General features: G+C 38.7%; 1 protein-coding gene across 2 annotated transcripts in view; it reads left to right on the top strand.

The window, feature by feature from the left end:
• LOC116057299 (C-Jun-amino-terminal kinase-interacting protein 1-like) overlaps window positions 1–21,271 on the top strand; it is an 87,498-nt gene that overhangs the window by 39,976 nt on the left and 26,251 nt on the right. The window lies entirely within an intron of this gene.

The raw sequence follows: 21,271 nt of genomic DNA, 5'->3' as shown, positions 1-21,271 counted from the left end.
GCGCAGTGCTCTAGTGGGACAATAAGGTACTAAGAGGTCTTCTATGTATGATGGTGCTTGACCATTCAGAGCTTTGTAGGTCAGAAGAAGGATTTTAAATTCAAGCCTGGATTTTACAGGAAGCCAATGGAGAGAAGCTAATACAGGAGAAATATGATCTCTTTTCTTAGTTCTTGTCAGAACACGTGCTGCAGCATTCTGGATCAGCTGGAGAGTCTTGAGGGACTTATTTGAGCAGCCTGATAGTAAAGAATTACAGTAGTCCAGCCGGGAAGTAACGAATGCATGGACTAGTTTTTCAGCATCGTTTTGAGATAGGATGTTCAAGATTTTGGCAATGTTACGAAGATGGAAAAAAGCTGTTCTTGAGGTTTGTTTTAAGTGGGCGTTAAAGGATATATCCTGATGAAAAATGACTCCTAGATTTCTAACAGTAGTGCTGGAGGCCAGGGCAATGCCATCTAGGGTAGCTATATCTTTAGATAGCGAAGTTCGGTGGTGCTTGGGTCCCAGCACAATAACTTCAGTTTTGTTTTTGTGGGTCATCCAGGATTTTATATCTTTAATGCACGCTTGAAGTTTAGCTAACTGACCGCTTTCGTCTGGCTTAATTGACAGATATAATTGGGTGTCATCTGCGTAACAGTGAAAGTCAATTGAGTGTTTCCTAATAATATTGCCTAGAGGAAGCATATATAAGGAGAATAGGATTGGTCCAAGCACTGAGCCTTGAGGAACGCCATGGCTAACTTTGGCATATTTGGAGGAATCATCGTTAATATTAACAAATTGGGATCGCTCAGAGAAGTAGGACTTAAACCAGCTTAGTGTGAGTCCTTTGATACCAACTAAATGTTCCAATCTCTGTAACAGGATGGCATGGTCAATACTATCGAATGCAGCACTAAGATCCAATAAGACAAGTATGGAGACAAGTCCTTTGTCTGAAGCAGTTAGAAGGTCGTTAGTAATTTTCACCAGTGTCGTCTCTGTGCTATGATGCTTTCTAAATCCTGACTGGAAGTCCTCAAATAGACTATTCCTATGTAGGAAGTCACACAGTTGATTAGCGACTACCTTCTCAAGGATTTTGGAGAGAAAGGGAAGGTTAGATATAGGTCTATAGTTGGCTAGGACCTCAGGATCGAGGGTGGGTTTTTTCAGAATAGGATTTATGACAGCTACTTTAAATGACTGTGGCACATAACCTGTTAATAAAGACATATTGATTGTGTCTAGTAATGTGTTGACCACAGGTAGTGCTTCTTTAAGTAGCCTCGTTGGAATGGGGTCTAAGAGATAGGTAGTTGGCTTAGCTGAAGAGGCCCTTAACATTAGTTGTTGAAGGTCTATAGGTAAAAAGCAGTCTAAGTATGTATCAGGTCTTATCGTTCTCTCCAGCCCCCCTATGCCCAATAGTGAGTCGTTCGAAGCTGTGGGCAGAAGGTGATGAATTGTATCTCTAATTGTTATAATTTTATCATTAAAGAAGGTCATGAAGTCATCACTGCTCAGAGCTATAGGAATAGATGGCTCAATAGAGCTGTGACTCTCTGTCAGCCTGGCTACAGTGCTGAAAAGAAACCTTGGGTTGTTCTTATTTTCTTCTATTAGTATTGAGTAATAGTCTGATCTGGCATTTCTGAGGGCCTAATTTTTCAGACTATCTTGCCAGTCTACACGAGATTCTTCCAGTTTGGTGGAGCGCCATTTACTTTCAAGTTTTCGTGAGATTTGTTTTAATTTACGAGTTTGGGAGTTATACCAAGGTGCTCGTTTCCTTTGCATCGCCATCTTCTTTTTGATAGAAGCAACCGAGTCTAAAGTCCGTAGGCAGGCCGTAGCAGCATCTACAGAATTTGAAGTAGGAATTCGAAAGTTATTAAAAAGTGGTCTGATAATAAAGGATTCTGCGGAAATACTATTAAATTGTCAATTTTGATGCCATATTCTAGCACAAGGTCGAGGGTGTGGTTAAAACAGTGTGTGGCCTTATGCACACTCTGACTAAAGCCAATTGAATCTAGCAGTGAATTGAAAGCAGTACTAATGCAAAGTGTACAACTGTTCGTTTTTGCAAATGACAGTGACTCATTGAATGGTTTCAGTTAAGAGCAGTAGTTCATAAAGTATATTTTTAGACTATCATTCAGTCGGTCCGCTATTATCTGCCACGCTTTTTCTCGCGTTTTTTTTATTTTTTATAGAGGACAAGTTTCCTTCTCTACATATTATATTCCTTGCTCCCTTGTATATATGGACATAGAAAATAAAGACACTGAAGAAAATGGACTAAAATCTAGAAACTATAAAGATAATTAAGTGATAAATTCCATGCACACCGTAAAAAGAGTAAACAGAGTATACTCATCAGTTATTCCCCCCCCCCAGCTAAATATAAGGTCAAAAACCATTGGGGTGTCCTCTCCCTGTTGTTACATGAATGTACAGTAGCCTACATCACTAGATAGTTACTGGTTCAATGAACTAAGACTATAATTTGGGAGGATTGTACAATTAGGATAGGTTCTTTAAATTGTACAATCCTCCCAAATTATAGTCCCAGTTTACTGGACAACACACATTGTGTGCTAAGAATGCCAAATACAATGCACATGGAAGAGGAACAAACATGATCTTTTATTGTTAAAGAATAAAAAAAAAAATGAATCAACAAAAATAATTCAAGGTGCATTGGTCAACTATAGAAATGTACAGCATTGTATGTGTTGCCCTTAGTAACAGACTTCATTTAAAACACATTTGAAATGTTATCAGCCTTTTCTAATTATCTCAACAACTGCCATAATATATTCATCAAACTTCTAACAACAATATGAACAGCAGTCTTCATACAGCAATATAACAGTAACAATGACTGTCACATGAATAATTATAAATAATAACTTAAATGAACAGCAATATGCACCTGTTGTCTTTTAATCCAGGCTGATAACAATAAGGTAAAACCACTGCTGGGTGATCAGAAAAGGCTCCAGGATTAAATAATCCTGGCTGTTAGCCTGGTCAGGAGCAGGCTAGCTGTTAGCCTGGCTGTTAGCCTGGTCGGGAGCAGGCTAGCTGTTAGCCTGGCTGTTAGCCTGGTCGGGAGCAGGCTAGCTGTTAGCCTGGCTGTTAGCCTGGTCAGGAGCAGGCTAGCTGCACAGAATTGAATCTCCATGGTGATTTATGTGCCTCCACTTTCGTGAAACTGAGTCAAGGCTTAAATCATCCAGGATAACTGATAAATCCCGGCTTAATCCCTTATCTTGGTTTTGTGAAACAGGCCCCAGTTAGGGGAGCTTTGTTGCCATAGTTACAATAGTAAACACGTGATTTAGGTAAATGTTGTTAAAGTCTCATGTTTTCTTCTTGCGAGGACAGTTTCCAAGTTCATACAAAATACACCTCATGCTTACAAAACCACAAAATGGAATCATAATATTTAGCTAAAGAATAATTCAGGCTTATTAATACTCTAATTCCGGTTCTGATATTACATTCACCAAAGTAATTAACTGTCAATTGTTATCGCTAATATGTCAGCAAACCATTGCCTACACATACAGCAGTAGGGCAGGGTATCGTTAAAATTTTTTTACAAAATACAATTGCATAAAAAGAAATTACAAAAACAACAACAAATTACACCTATGTGACACTGTAGTCAAGCCTCTCAAAATACAACACACACGACCCCTGTCTCTGTGCATAACGTAGTGTTTTTCCTTCATTCGTTAACCAGCTAGTGGCTACCTTTGTCTGTCTGCCTGTTTGATGCTTGGAACTTGGTCAAAACACCTGCTGCTGCTGAAAATGAGGTTGATGAGAGAAGTGAGAGTACCATACAGTAGTCTCGCTTTGCCAGACCCTCCTCCAAAGCGTGCTGGAGGGTCTGACTACTCCACACAGCATTCAGAGATGGGAGGAAAACGTGCTCTGGCTTAATGGCATTTCTTTAAACCAATCAGAATCGTCATGGGCGGCGCTAAGCTCCGCACAGAGCCGCTGTAAAATAGTCGTGCAAGAGAAAACTCAGATTGGACAGATAGTCTAGCTAGCTGTCTGGATGTCAATCCCGGAAGTGGAACATCAAGTATTATAGTCTAACCATACAGTAAATGTGCTGTAAAACCAAAACCATGCGCTAAAATGGGCTAAAAAGCTTTGCCAGGTTTGGTAAAAATGTAAGTGCCTGTATGGTGTTACTTTTGTTATGCAGTGTATACATTATTGTATAGTGTGTTTGCCTACAGTATGACTCATACACACACTCCCCCACAGTGCAGGCTGTCAACATGATCAACCAAGCAGCTCTATATTTGTCTGTGCTTTGTTCTTTGCTCAGTTTCCATTAGGTAGAAACAAGCCTACTGTTCTTGCTGCTGCTGTGTGTGTGTGTGTGTGTGTGTGTGTGTGTGTGTGTGTGTGTGTGTGTGTGTGTGTGTGTGTGTGTGTGTGAGCTGTCAGAACTGGAAAGTACAAAGGGAAATAATTCCTCTGAAATGTTTTTCTTCTTTGGAAGTCTTGCTGTCTCCTAGGTCGGACATTGTTCATTCTCTTCATACAGCAGCTAGAATACCAAACCTGGTTTAAAATATTTCAATGTTAAATGGGTGAAGGTTTCTTGAAAGTTGTCTTTGCATGAACTTTGAAGACATTAAGCAACCGACAACATCTTGTTAACGTAACATCATCAGCATTTTGATTTCTGGACTTTCGGTGTAGCTTAGCCATATTAACGGATGATATCTCTGTAATGAATTTGTCTGTTTAATATGAGGATCTAGCGGTTTGCTATGTGTTCATCTTTAATTAATTAGCTTTAATTTATCACCCACAGGCTCAAAAGCTCAAGGTAATCAGACCCCCTGGTTGTCAGAAAAGCCTTTTGTTCAAACTGCTGTGAAACCTTTATGGACATTTTGCATTTGATTCAGGAATCGTAACTGGCTAACAATAAAAAATGCGGCCAACTATACTTTAACATGTTATGTATAAAATTAGGATAGTCTCGATTGGAAACGTGTTGTGTTTTGTGAGTTTGATGGATAAAACCTATGTATTTGTTCTGCTGCAGTACAATGGAATAATGATCTCATAAATCTTAAACTGATAACATTAGACAGCATTTTCAAAGTGTCCTTGAAAAAATGGTTTATCAGTAGTTTGTAGCCTCTTTTTTTAGAACTTGGACCACATAACCCTAGCCATTCCACCTTTTACCAGAATGCCTTTTGACAACCCCAAGGATGGGTAGCAAGTTTCTTTTCAAATTAAGAAAAGATTGGGCAGAAAAATTTGATTAAATAAAAGCTTGACAAGACCTTTGTACTACTAAACACACACCTGATGACAGATCTGCACAATCCATCTGCATTGCATTCTGGTCTATTTCATGCCCCTCTGGGTGTAGAAAGTGGTCTCTCTGTTTACTCATCTTGCATGGATTTCTCACATAAGCAAAGGAAGTTAATTTTCCTTTCAGCCTGACACGTTCACAGCTGTATTACCTGCATTTCAAAAAGCCACCACTCCATGTCTAAAATATATAGACAAAATGTACAGATTTGGAAGACATTATGGCTATATATGATACCAAATAACTCACCCTTACATAGGGCCTGAATTGTGCAGCACATCACCAAAATAGGTTTATAACAAATATAAATGTTTCATGGTGGAATGTGTTTATCCAGCACACCTATAGTTGAAACACTATGACAACAGCTCTACCAGCTCCAGCTGACAGTAAAAGTTTAGTCAGGCAGCACAGACAAAACTCAAATGAGCGCTGATGATCTGCAGACAGTTCTTCTCAGAGTACTGTAAAAAGAGACTAGAGAGAGAGAGACCGCACACTGGGTGACTGTTTCCAGGTCAGTGGATTTGTAAAAATGCAAAATATGCAATTAGCTCTGCATCATTTGACAGCGAGTGACAGAATCCTGTGGTCGAGGAAAAGCAGTTCTGAACACTGATCAGGGTTAGAGCAGCGGGGCTTTACCCAATCAGCAGAACACCTCAGACCCTTTGCAAAATGAAACACTCTTGCAAAAACTACACACTAATTTATAAAAACCATATTTTGTTACCATATGAAACACACACGTTCCATATGACTTAATTCAGTTTGAACCAGTTACACACTGCTGTTGCTAACCTAAAACACTTTTAGCAATTCTACTTCTCAGTGATAAGAGTACTGTACATGTACAATATACAATAAGTACAATACAATAAGTTCACCAAACACTACACAAGACCAATGCTGCAGACTGAGGAAAATGTAATTTATTTCTCTCCATATACCCAAATCAGTCAACATGGAAAATTACAGCAAAACATGTCCCAGTTTTCATACAGCTACTACAGTAGTGTGCATAACACTGTGAGCTCAGCAAACAACAGACACACATAAAATACTGTATCCAGTACAGGCTACCATTACAGAAAAAAAAACAAAAAAGTACAGAAAATACTAGACATTATCTCTTCGCCTAGCTGGATCTGGCCAGAGAATTTCATCAACATCACAGGCGATATCGTCATTGGAAAGACAACGCGGGAAGAACCGTCTTGAATGTCGAATCCAGCCTTGCACAGCTGCAAGTCGACCTGTTCACAGGCGTCCTCCATGGCCTGAATGAGGGGTACCTCTTCCTCTACCTCCTTCTCCCTTACCTGCTGCATTTGTATAGTGCTTAAACCTGATTGGTGTGTCTACAATTAAGCAATCATATGTTTGCCTACCTGATGGCTGTGTTTCACAGATCGGCTCATAGGTGTGGTCATGTAACAGTCAAGGTTATAATCGTTAACGAAAACGAACAAAATAACAAAAACTAGGTGGGAAAAAACATTGTCGTTAACTGAAATAAAAATAAAAACGAGGCATTACAAAAAAACGATAACTAAACTAAAACTGTAATGTCTGTTTGCAAAACTAACTAAAATAAAATAAAATTATCGAGTAAATGTCCTTAGTTTTCGTCTTTGTCGATCTTTCATAGAGCAAATAACGTTATATCTTTCCAACCATGACATTTCCCGTAGACATGTATAGTTTCCGATGGGAACACAGAAATCCCGACATTTCATGTCAAATTGAACACAACATAGTCCATGTCCCTCGCCTGGCATTATAGCGGTACCGCAAGTCAGAAGAAAGCGGCACCTATTTGATTATGACTGTGTCAGATAAATGCAAGTGCCTTGCAGTGGAAGGTGGTAAAATATGTGGACAATTTATTAAAGGGAAAAATCCCACGAATTTGAAAGTACATTTGAGAAGCGCACACAAGCTAGGAGGCTAACCTAGCTTACCTTAACAAGGTAAAGGAGTTCACGCAAAGCCACCTTTCCCCGAAACAGAAGCTAACCCCGGTACAGGGCATACAGGGCCAGGCAGCATGACAGAGACAACAGCAGGACAGAGAACACTATAGGAGGGCTTTCACTGGCGACCTGATAGCTGCTAGTTAGTAAATACGCAGGAACACCAAAAGTGGGAGGAAGCGTGGGTTAATATGTGGATTGATTATGGGATGTCTAAACAACTGTGTGTGTCGATTGACTTCAAAAAGTTCGCCATTTTACTCGAACCAAAGTTCAAAACACCTGTTCATGTCTTCTTTAGTCTGTTGGCTATTTAGGTTTTTTCCTGGAACACGACACTTACACATTTTGAACTTCCTGCGGCGTCTTGTGTAGACTGTTTACATATTTATGACCTTATGTAGGCTACATTTTATGTACTGGTGTTATTGTTGAATACATTGTGAATACATATTTCTAAAATTGTATGATGTTTTTGTTGAGTTATTATTACACAATACTTTTTGAATCTCCCGACAAATAACCCATATTACAAAAAAAGACTAAAACTAATAACTAAACTAAAACTCAGCATTTTCAAAAAATAAAAACTAAACTAAACTAGCGAACCCGCTTTAAAAACTAATTAAAACTAAACTGAATTTGAAAACAAAAAGTCAAAACGAAATAAAAATAAAAACTAATGAAAAATGCAAAACTATAATAACCTTGCACTCTAAAAAGTAATACCTTTGTTTACTTATAAAAAGTGAGGTAAGAGTCTTCATTGGGCATTTTGTGTTTTGTTTACTTCAAGGCTTTTTTAAGTAGCATGAACACTGTAACAATACGTAACGTGAACCCAGCTAAATCAAGTTGAGTTAACTAATATTACTGATATTATTTAGTTAGATGAACTTAATTTTTTTAGTAAATGTAACTCACTTGTACAGGATATTAAAGTGCCCATATTATGAAAAAATCACTTTTTCTGGGATTTGGGGTGTTATGTTGTGTCTCTGGTGCTTCCACACACATACAAACTTTGAAAAAAATCCACCCATGCTGTTTAGAGTGAGATACGGTTTCTGAATGTGTCCTGCCTTCAATCTCTGGGTGAGCTGTTCAAAATCAGCACGGCTTGTGATGTCACAAGCCGAAACGAGCAGGCTAACCGCAACCATTAGCTCGTAGCGTTAGCGTTAGCATGCTAACACTAATGCTAACGCTAGCATGCTACCTCGTTCTCAATAGCAAAGCACCGCTACAACACACACAAGTTCACCATAATCTACAAAAGAACTACTTCCATGTGCGCCCTCATTTATAAGTCTCCCAGCTAATCCTGCCTTGTAACTGACTGAAGTTGTAGAAACAGCCTTTCTTTTACTGTCTATGGAGCTAGCTAGCTGACATGATCTACATCTGAGCTACTGGGCATGTGCAGTGCAATCAAAGATAGTACAGAAGAAGAAGAAGAAAAGAGGTCTCACTCTGTAGCTAAAACAGAGACCAGCTGAAAAGAGGAGCTGCAGCAGTGAGAGAGAGCACTGCAGTACAACAAAAATATGGTGTTTTTTGAAAATTAAACCATGTAAACCTATTCTGGTACAACCTTAAAATACAATTATGAACCTGAAAATGAGCATAATATGGCTGCTTTAAACAATTAAAATGAGTATGGGTTACTTGTAGCAACACATAATTTAAGTTGCAAGAAGTTAATTTTATAAGTAAAATTAACCTAATCACGTGTGAATGAACTCCGTTACAATGAGTCCAGGCTACAACCTCTGGTAAATCAATGATGCTGCATTAACGGCTATAAAAATGCATATCTATATCCCAAGCACTACGTTTTGATTGTTAAATCATCTCTCATCATTAAGAATTTCATATTAAGAAGAACATCGAAAGGCAGATTTAAGATTATAACATTTATTTATCTCTAAACAACCCATTGTTTCAAAATGTTTAATTCTAACAGTATCATTTACTAGTAGTACTATTACAAAACAGGCCATACATGTGAACATTACCTGCAATAAAAAGGTAATTCTGAGACATAACATCCCATTAAAATTGCAATAACACTTTTTAAAATTGTTCAAAGAACTGCTGAATTACACACAGTACGTGTATCTACCTCATGAGGGATTGACTAGTAAACAGTTAAGTCAGTTTTCAATTTAAGGCACATTAGAATGAACACAAATGCAATGAAATTCTGTTACCTGAAAAACTTGCCAAAAGACTTCATCATGTAGCATGACAAACTGAACAGTTGCCTGTCAATTTAGTTTCAAGGCACAACAATGATGTAACTGAAAAGGCTATTGAGTTTTGGTGAAGATACTTTTTTTAAAATGTCAATAGTATAAACTAAATAGTATGAAATAGAACAAGTTGAACTAAGCATGATTATGTTAACTTCAGACAATATATCATCCTGAACATTTCACATTATGCTATTATGCTTAAGTATGTGTAGTCTCACCTACCAAGGTGAGATAAGTGACAAGAAGTCATCTAAGACAACTTGTTGAGGAGACTTGTGTATTTAGATGATGGTTTAGGGCGCATGGGGTCTATTCCAACAAAGAGCCTTTGGTACGTCTCAAATGTGTGCTGCAGTTGTGGTGGATATTTCATATCCAGGCAATAAGTAAGTCCAAGCAGTAGGCAGCATGCTTCTGACAAGTTGTTAAGACCTCTGACCACTGGATGTCCTTCGATGACAATGCCAATGGCATTGAGCTGATGGCACGTGTAAACTTTCATTGTGCAATCGATGAGTTTGGCGTACACCTCGGTTTCATCATGACTCTATAGGTGGAGACAGAAAATGTAAGAGTTTGGTTAGAGAAACAGGTAATGAGAGAATAATAGCTCTACATTCGCTCTACATTATCCAGGGGCTACTCATAGAGGTTACTCGGTCGGGACGGTTAACTTTACCACTGATGAACACAACTCTGGAGGAAGCCAGGTCACACTGATGAGCTAACAATGGAGCTAACTAATGCTCTGTTATCTATTTCCCTTAGAGCTCCATATGAGCACAAATATTGATTTTAAAAAACGATTTTATTTGTTTAAAAAACAGTCAGCCCTTCTATAATCACAACTCCATTGCAACTATCTGTTATACTTGATAATGGTCTGTTATATAGAAATAGCAGAATGAAGTGATTGACCAATCAAAATCAAGTATTCAACCAAGCCTTGTTGCAGTAATATTTTTGAAACACTAGATGTAAAGTTTGTTTAGCTTCAAATGTTGCTTCTGCGTTCAAGTGTCTGATTAACCAAAGTTGAAGACCACATTACCAGTGTCCCAGTCACATGTAAGCTACACATCGAAGCTTTCCTGTGCTCCAACCGTGCTGTGTCAACACGGTCTCACGGCAGTTCGTGTAATTGTCACTTTATTTTTAATCTACTGATACGTGTACAACAACACGTTTATCTCATTTTTTGTGGTGGCCAGCACGAAATGGGAGCCATCTATTCAGAGGTTGGGTTTCGGAAAAACACAACAGGGAAAGGACGCCTCACACGCCGGGAGACGGCCGCTAGGGACGCGCGACAATAATGGGATGGTTGTGATTAGGAAGACTGTGACCACGAAATATGCTTCCCATTGAAATACATTACTTTACATTTTCGTGCTGGCCACCACGAAAAAAACCGAGAAAAAGGTCCCCGTGAACACGAATCAATAGATTAAATAACGTGACCATTTCGCGAACTGCCGTGAGACTGGGTTGGCCAATCTTAATTTCTCATGATAACATTACTAATGCCTGTTTATCACTTATCTGCAGTGTGTAAATATATAGTTTTATAGCAATGATAATCCCTATTAAATCATCACAATATCAATAGATTAAGACATTTTCTTAAAAATACTGATCAAAAACAGGTGATCAGTTAGACTGTTAGTCACATAGCTTTATGCCTTACACATACCTGGTGGTCACTGATCAGTTGTTCTTGGCTCTCCCCCATGTACTCAGTCAGACATCTCAGAATCACCTCCCGTCTTTTCTCCATAGAGGCAGATGGATCCTATCACAAATTAAAACCTGTTCAAAATTCACCGCCTGATGACACCAGCACAACTCACACCTGTACTACTACCACTATTTTTTCAACTGCAGTATTAGAGACTTAGCATTCTTTAAAGCTGTAGTTCTTAACTCAGGCTACTTTATCAGGCTATATTAATTCGTGATTCCAGGATTTCTCCCTTCCACGATAACACTCTAGGCGCTGTGCCTGTGTTTTTCACAGTGTTTTAGTAGCTGAATGAAAAGAAAAAACTATGCCAAGTTCTCCAACACAGCTTTGACGGTCTAATATTTGGTTGATTTATTCTGTGTCAGATTTATTATGAATTACTTCTAGGCTCGAGTACTTGTGATATCTACAGGTAACGTTTAATATAATACACAGTAAGAAAGGAAAGGACATTTCTACGTTCTAGCTGAGGTGTACACAGTACCGCTGCAGTACTTGTTTGTTTTACTTTATTTATAATAGAGCTTTCTGAACTGTCTGTAAAATATCAATGGAGGAGAGAAAGAGGCGTGACCGCAAAGGACAGCAAAACGCTGTGCTGCAACTTATGTTTTCTTTTTTTAAGATTATTTTTTTTTTGGACTTCTCCACCTTTAATGGATAGGACAGCTAGGTGAGAGAGGGGAAAGACATGCAGGAAATTGTCACAGGTCGGACTCGAACCCTGGACCGCTGCGTCGAGGCATAAGCCTCTCAGTATTTGTGTGCCTGCTCTACCCACTGAACCAACCCGGCCACCTGCAACTTATGTTTTAAGGTTTAAGCCAATGCTTTACATACCATCACAGCCCTACTACCAGCTGTAAGCAGTAAATCCCAGCAGCAGCAGAGGGAGTAGGACAGAGGACAGGATGAATAACTTGTACTGACTGATGTCTTTCTTTATTCTTTTTACACTTCAATTCGGTATTTTGATATTAAAGTTCAGATTTGTTTACAGAGAATTATATTAAGTGTGGCATGTCTTGATAGACCGTTTGAAAGTGTCAAATGAATAATCAACAAGTCTAATTTAGGGCTGTGACGTATGGATTTTTTCTCATCATGGTAAGGTAGCAACGTATATCACCGCGATAAGGCGGGAAACCGCAATTCCCTATTACGGGAGTAGCGTAAGTTAGAGCGAGAATGGCAGGGTGCCTTAAGCGAGTTACGTCAGTGCCTGCGTGGTCACACAAGGAGAGCTAGCGCTGAGAGTAGCGTATGGGTGCCGCTGTGATGAAAAGGGAGAGGAAAAAGACTTGTCAATAAAGTTTAAAAAAAAAAGTTTGCCGACAATGCCGAGGGCAGACGCTTCGTAGCACAGCAGTCTTAGCTCTCTGTCTGCTCAGCTGAGCAGACAGAGAGCAGAGAGGGCGACTCAGCAGTCCACTAACTTGTTGCTCTCACTACCAATATAAGCTGCTCTGTTTTCGGCTACAAAACATGCACACAGGCTAAAATTCAACCATACTGTTTTGTCAGGATTACGCTATAAGCAGAAGGAAAGTCCACTAACTGCCATGGCTAAAGTGCAATGGTAAAACACTGCAGCGGTAACATTAATGTGTCCACCTCAGCTGAGAACAGAGAAATGTTTTTGCCTTCCAAACCGTTTATTATATAATTTTTTTCCTGTAGAAATTATTGGTAATATTGGGATACACAACAGATATCTATATGGACTGTACCATCCTCTTGTGCAAAGCTGAAGTGACGAGAAACTTAGTTTTTTTTCTCTATTATCTCTTGAACATAGGATAAAAGTCCGCCAATGATAACCAAACAACTGTTATTGTGTTCATTATGTTTCATGTCACACGGCATTTGCACTCCTGTAACTTTCACCAGCAAAAAAAAAAAAAAAAAAAAAAAAATCTAGTAAAATGGGAGAAATGGGAGGGTGGGAAATTTAGACATAGTCATGGAATCTGGGTTATTGGTTTTTTTAAATTCTCAATTTTCGCAATGTTGTCCATGATTCTGGTATCACAGAAACTACTGGGCTCTACATTAGTCCAGCTATCAGTCTATGACTGGTCCGATCCATGCCCTCGTCAAAAAAGACATTAGCCACAGGGCTAAACAACTTTTCTGGGGGAAACACTTACCCTAATTCTCATTTCTCACTACGGAGTTTTAGAAAATGTTTTACATAACAAGACAATATTATCCTCTTACCTTGATACCTTACCTTGGACTTGATTCTTTGACCAACAGCTCCTCCCTTTGCATTGAAAAGTGACAACATCTTTGGAGTGTGTTTGTCCAACTGTGACATGAATGTCGGCTCAAGTGATATGCCATTGATTCTCCGAAACTCTTCATTGATCTGTAAGCAGAAGTATGACATCTTGGTTAGATATAAATGTATGAATGGGAGGCAGGCATAAATGTGAAGCCCTTTTAGATGTCAGTAGACAAGATAAGCGCTACAGAAATGCAGTCCCTTAACCATTTACCATTATTGACTACTGTGTAAAACAAAAAAAACTAAATAAATAAATAAAACACATTGCACTAACTACTAAATTCTTCAGCCATACCTGTAAATGACAATTATTTTATTTTAGCTCCTTAACTTTGCTGATTTAAGCTTACCTGGGATGGTTCAAAGAGGGCAGGCCATCTCTCTAGCAGATCTGCAACACCCGGGGCTTTGCCTACAATCTCCTGTCTTCGGAAACTAAAGGTTCTGGACATCATCTCATTTAAAACTCTGCCATTATTCTTTTTCTTAGTCTCAGAGATCAGTTCCTGCCTGACACTCTCAAGGAAATCTTCTGTTTCCCCTGCAGGAAGAGGGGGAAGGTAGTTCACCTCCGATTTTCTTGGTTTTTTTACGTTCTTAGCTGGTTTCTTGTCTCCAGGAGATTTGTGCTGTAGAGAATTAACCAATAGTTCTGGAATCCCATGCGTTCGAAGTTTGCTTCGGTAATTTCCTATTTTATATTTCAAGCTCTGTTGCCATCCATACAGACCATTGAAAGAGCCTGGCTCCTTCAAACATGGGTGCCGTTTTATGAGAGCCTCTACTGCTTCACACCGCTGTGCATCATTTGGGTAGGGAGTGTAAGAAAACATGACCTCAGCTAAACACTCCAGAATGTTGGACTTAACAACAGGAAAAAACTTCTCTTTGCACAAAAGGGACCCATCTCTGAGGTAATTGTCATGGCCTTTTTGAAGTGCTACTTCTGTGTTATATGAAAACTTAGGAACAGGAACCTCAGTAGGCCATGGCTTGTGCATTCCAGCAGTACGGGGCCTGAGTTCTACTGTGTCATCAGATTGTGCAGAGGTGGAGTCATTTGATGTGGATGGTTGAGATACGCAGTCATCTTCTAGCACTGATTGAGAGGCAGCGCAATCTCCTGTCAAAGACTCAGGAAAGTCAACAGCAGTAAAAACTATAGCAGGTGGTGGTACATACACTATCTTCAGTGTGTCCTTATCTTTCAGGTCATTAGTTGAGCTTAATGTAAAGAAGTCATCGAACTCTGGGTCTTTGTGCTGTAGGCTTATTTCTCCTGAGATCCCAAATGCTTGCTTAACTGCCATTTCCAACTCTTGCACTGTGAGTGGTATTCCAGGAAGACACAGTTTCTTTATTTCATGATCCAGGATGATTCGAAACTTTACAGCTGCATCCATTTTGATGATGTAGCCTTAAAAAGAAGATAAAATTAATTGGAATTAGTTATTTATGCATTCAGTCATGCATTGTTTAGCGAGCATCTTAGATTCTTCTTGTATGTGTTTGGGAATGTATTAGGTTTTGAAGGAGAGAATTCAGATAATTGACAGAAAATAAAAAAGGTACATAAGCACCACTTGTACACCAAACATTTACCTATTCCAGACAAATATGGCGCTTCACCATACGCTTTCCTCCAACCTTGTAGTCTGAAAGTGGACATACGTCAGCGAGATCCTGGTGTTTCACAAAAACTACAAGCTCTGTACTCTCTAGCTCATATCCTCGAAAGTGCTCATCATACCAGGAAATGAATACTTTAGCCATAAAATAGACCTTGTCTTTGATGACAACAATCTGAAGAACTTCAACAAAGTCTGGAAGTCCTGCAGTAGACCCGTAGGCCAAAACCATGCCTTTTGTGTATGTGGTTCCACAAAGTGACACACTGTTGGAAAGATGTACACTAGTCTGACCTGGAGACACTCTTCTTATTGCTTCTTGTATGTTTGTGTGCAAAACAGCTACAGGCACTAGTGATACTCTGGCAGTACTTAAAGTGGGAGCTGTTGTAGTTGCATGCAAATGGTGTGCAATCATCAACTGATGCTTAGTTGCAAGGGAAAATGTTATATTTCGGAAATTTCCTGTATGCCTCACAATCTGTTTAAAATAACGATGTTTTGCCTCGAATCGCATTGTCCAAAATCCAATGAGAGGTCCAAACACTTTGATGAGTGCTGGATAGTGCTCTAGGAAGTGGTGTTTGGGAATCAACTTCACCTGAGGAAACACTTGTAGAAATCTGAGTCTGTGTTCAGAAATCTTTGTGTCAAGATATGACATACTGGCTTCAGTTTGTGTTGGAGCTACCACAAGTTCAACTATTTCTTTAAGACACATGATTACATTCCATGTTGGATCATCCAATGGTATCTTGTGTCCTATCGTTAGTGGGAGCAGTCTGATGAGGGTCCAGTTTTCATGGGCATTTCCTCCAATACTTCTTCGAGTGGAGAATGTAATGGGAATGGCCTGTGGACAGTCTTTCTTATCTCCCCACTTGTAGGGAAAGGATTTGATTGTGTTGTTAAGCTCTTCAAGTTTGAAATATCTTTTGGCTATGAAATCAGTCAAGCACAGTGCCAATTCCATTGGAATAATTCCCTCAAACAGGTCGTGCAAAATGTCAGGCGGATAGCCTTCCACAGAGTGAAAATGTCTCAATTTCTGTGTCAAAGGGCAAGGCCTTTTCACACCAAAGCAATGGGATAGTTCAGGGTTTTCCTGTGCAGTCTGAACATGAACAGAATAGTCCTCCTTTGTCCGGATGGGAAATGCACCTGATCTCACTTCCTTTTCTTGGAAATCAGAACGTTCTCCTAGACAGAATCTGCAAATGTATGGTCCTGAGAAATTTTCCACAAGGCCAGCAATTGAATGTGCTCCAAGATTGTCAGCAACTACACAATAAACAGTCCCTTTGACATTCTTTCCAAGCAGAGGAATGAAAACACCATCTTGTTCCAGTGTAGCTATGTTGTCTAACAGTGGCTTGAGAACCTCTGCATAGCCAAATCTTTTAATATCATTAGCTTTGCACAATAGTGCAAGATACACTGAAGTGAGGGTGGACCGAAAACAGGATGGGACATCTGCCAATATCCAGTATACAGAGGTTATCTTATGTTTCTTTCGGGATGTTCCTAAGGGATTACATACCTCAAAATCATCTACATATAGGAATAGAGAGATTCTACGCTCTTCAGAATAAAAATCACTCTCTCTATAAATGGCACCATCATGGAATGATCTGTACTGTGTAGGAATACTTGTGCATCCATCATCTGTGACGAACTTTTCCCTGATATCATTGTTGCTCAAAATTTGTTTCAAGGATTCAAGAATTGGAACATATTGAAAACTCTTCTTTTCATTTGGATCGAGAATGTATTCCACTGGCTCCACAACATTAAATCTTTCTATGAAATACTGTCTTCTCTTGAAAGCTGAAGACAGAGATCCAGCCAGATCAAAAGCCTTGCTTATCGGGCTTGAGTTGTTTAATTCCTCAACTAAAGATGTGACAATGGTGTCATCAATGACACAATTGTTCTTCTTTAAGTGTGATTCAACAATGTCTCTGATAATTGGTATGGATGCTGATGACACAAACTGCAGCTCATCTACTAATTCATTAATACACCTGTTTGTTACAATATGCACACTTTCCAATTTAAGCAGGAAAGAAGCTATATGGTCAAAAATTAGCTGCCTGTCGTCCTTAACCGAAGAATGCATCTGAGTGAGTGCATCTGTGCTGGTTCCTTCTCCACTATCATCATCAACGTTGTCATCCTGAGTGGCTTCAGTGTTATAAAGTTCAAAAGTTGGTTCTTCAATTTGCTTTTCCAAAAGAACTGTTTTTTTAAAATCACTTCCAGTATGAGGTGTGTGCTTTCGGTATGTGTGTGTTTTATAGGTTCCATAAATATTGGTTTGAAAATTGCATCCTTCAAACACACAGGTAACTGTCTCATTACTTTTAAGGTGATGGCCAACATGTGCAAAATATTCTCTCTCTGTTGGAAATCCTTGTGTCCTACACACCAGGCATGTGAAAGACAGGATAGTCTCAGGTCTTTGTGTATGACTTTCCACATGGCAGCGAGATAAATGCGTGTGCAGATTACTCCAAGTTTTGAAAGAGCATGGACATTCCAAGTATATACAGGGTAATGAATGATTATGGCCAAATGTTCCATAATGTAGTTTATAATGTTTCAAAATGTCTCTTCTGGTTGGTAAAACTTCACTGCATCTTTTGCATGGCCAATTCATTTTTACCTACACCAACACACATATACAGTACATTAAAGGCCAATTAATAGACATTTCATTTTGATTAAATATTAAGCCAATCTCAAGTTCCTCTTACCTGTATCAGTTAGATGAATCCCAACAGAAGGCAACAAAAGTGCTTGGCTATCTAAATACAAGAGCAGATTAGAATATGGTTAAAAGAGTTTTTGCAGGCATTAGTGGTAAATGTAATGACTTCAATAATAACTTTAATAGTTTCCAACAAGGAAAAATTGCTAATCACAGAAGATATTCAGTGGATTTATTTTAGCAAGTCTCCAAAAATACACTGCATCATAGACCTCAATAAGACCAAGAAATGTGGGCCTGTAGGAGTATTTAAGGCAATCTACGAATTTCACAAGGATTGGGACACTATATAAAATCATCCTTCCTTATAACTACCACTGAGTTCCCCAATTAGCCAATTTATATTATTGACATTAACATTTTTTATTTTTTTTTTATATAATTTAGCTGTACTGGATAATTTCTACTTATATCTATATATTTTAATTATTAACATGTGTTACATTGCTCACAATGATGGCTGCCAAAAACTCCCTGTGAGATAATCGTTTTTTATTCTGCTTTGTTCCTCTGCATAGCCTACTATAATAGGCGTCAACATTATCATGGTTTTTATAATTCATTGGTACAACCTTATTTATTTATTCAGTGTGACTTCCAAAATACCTTACATTGGGAGATTTTTTTTCACAGTGTATACTGATTTGTTTATGTAATGTAGCCTACTTTTCTCTTTTTTCACTCTATTTTTTCCTTTGTGTATGATGTCCGTTTTTATGCTACATTTTGTGCACTATGTTATTAATGTTAGCTGCTTCGTTTCAGTGTGGAAATGGTTAACAAAACTTGAACTTCAACAATCACATCTGTGTTAATCTTTACCTAACAGCTAACGTTAGCTGTTGTAATTAGCTTGATTTATGGTTCTTAGCGTTTTTTGTCTGGAAGGTTTTATCAAACAGTTAATGCTTCTAATGTCGTGTAACGTTAACGTTACTGCAACACACCACGTTACTGCTTAGATGCTAAATAAAAGAAGCGAGATGGCAGATACAATGTAGCTAGCTAACATTAGAGCACGAGTTGATAAAACTCTTATATACTGTCTATGTAAAATTCAAGGCTGAAACGTTAGCAAAGGCATACATTAGCCAGCATATCTGTAGCCTGTCTTTATTGAATCTCAGTTAAATCGGCTCGGCTTAGCCTTTATTGAATCTCTTCGCTTCGGGTGTCTGTTTACAGTTAACGTTAGCGTTAGGATGCGTTAAACACGGTGACAGCCCCGACTGTCGAACTTACAGGACCTCCGAGCAGCTAACTTAGCTTGCCATGCATGCAGGTCCGTTACGTTAGCTAACGTTAACTGCCGAAGAGGACTGAATCATCGGTTTAGCACAAATTCAACAATCATTCAGCAATATTTCGGCTAAAATTGCTTAACTTACCGTTTAACCAGCATCCGTTGTGTTCTGCAGCGCCGACGGTATGAAGTTACGTACCGTAAACGTTTTCAGGCAAGCTGCTGGTACCTGTTGCCCACGTGTCCGCCCAGATCAAACAGACACTTAGACCCATCAGAGAGAAAGTGATGACTACTTGTTTTGTATAACCTTTCGTGTATACAGCAATCACAGACATAACTACTCACATAGATTGTGTATGTTAACTCACTTTTATAACACTTCACGTACACAATAATCACATAGTAATAACTACTCAAATAAACTTTGATAGTTTTATTTAAAATATATTGTTGTGTATGTACTGACACATTGTAAGTAAAGGCAATGTATATTGATATTTTTTTAAGATAAAACAGATAAAATAAATTAGATCACAACTATTTTAAATATATTAAACCTACATGGTCGGTGTAGCACTTATTACAGTGTGGTGACAGTCAGTGCTTTGGAATTGCAAGGAAGTGACATCATGATATCCTTCTGTGTCTAATGTCTACAAGTGTGTTTAGTGTTTTGTAAAAAGTGTGAGGCTGACATTGTGCTGATAATGGTGCACATCTGGACCAATGTTTTGCTCGAGTGTGAGGTTTTGATAACTGTATACTTTTGATTTCAGTGTGTGAGCAATCGGCAAAAAGTGTAAGGCTCAAACTATCATTAGGCACTAAAACACTCTTTTTAGGCTAGTTGGTAAGAATAGTTTTGTTTTACAAATGCAAACTTTCTCTAAGGAGTAACTAAAAAGAAGCTCAGCCACAGTATTAAAAAAAAAAAAAAACAAGGAAACCACAAAATGTTAGAAAAATGAAGACATATGTATAGTATAATGAGCTCTTGCAGAAACGGGCAGGTTTATTTAACAGATGGACTCATCTGAAGCAGCTTGAGTGAAATGCTTCAGACAGAAAAACAGAACAGACATCCATCTAAGGAGGGATTCCTCCGTCTTAATCCAATGTATTGGAGTAAAACTATTAACTCGTCGAAAATATGTATTCAAGTAAAAGTGGAAGTAGGAGGAAAAAATAATACTCCAGTAGAGTACAGATACAGCCTTTTAGTACTGAAGTACAGTAGTGAAGTAGTTCTACTTTGTTACTATACATCTCAGCTTAGAAGTTGTGTTGCATACAGCCAAACTAAGTCATGTGTTATCAGAGTCACTTCCATATAGCCATTAAATCACACACACTCACGCCATATCTGAGTCACTGCCCTGAGCAATGCTCTTTTTATCACTATAGTTAAACACACCTTTACTTCTCAGATCAATGCTGCTGTCACCCACCTGCTGATTCACTCGTTACCACAGCAACAGTTCTGTCTCCACCCGGTACACATAGATGGGAAGTGAGTCATGTGTGGTGGTGGGTGGACAGAGGAGGAGGGTACGATCTAATTTTGGGTGACACATCAACATCACAGGAGTTTCCAGTTCCTCTTCCATCTGTTAAAATCTCCCTTTACCATCTCTGTCTCTTATCTGGAGCTGGGTATCAAACCTCAGTACTCTTCTGGTAGGCCTGTATCACTGAGTTACAAAATGTAGATTTGTAAGATTTGTAATCTTATCTAAACAGTCACTTTTTTACACATCCAGCATTGACAGAGCAATATTAGCATTCATTTAGAGTCATGTCTGTGTCTACCTGATGAATTTAACATGCACTCTCTTTAAGCTCTTGTTTTTGGTCTCTACCAACTCCTGAGAAAGATATTCCCATCCTGAACTAGTTTTACCAATAAGTCACTGTCTGTTTGGTGCTTTGTTTATACTGAAAAACATGTTTTCATATTTTTATTTGATGAATTATTATAAAAATATCAGTTATAGGCC

This window comes from Sander lucioperca, chromosome 3 (genome assembly GCF_008315115.2).
Source record: "Sander lucioperca isolate FBNREF2018 chromosome 3, SLUC_FBN_1.2, whole genome shotgun sequence".
Lineage (NCBI taxonomy): Eukaryota > Metazoa > Chordata > Actinopteri > Perciformes > Percidae > Sander > Sander lucioperca.
Note: the sequence above shows the minus strand (reverse complement) of the source record. Positions and strands in the feature narration are given on the sequence as shown.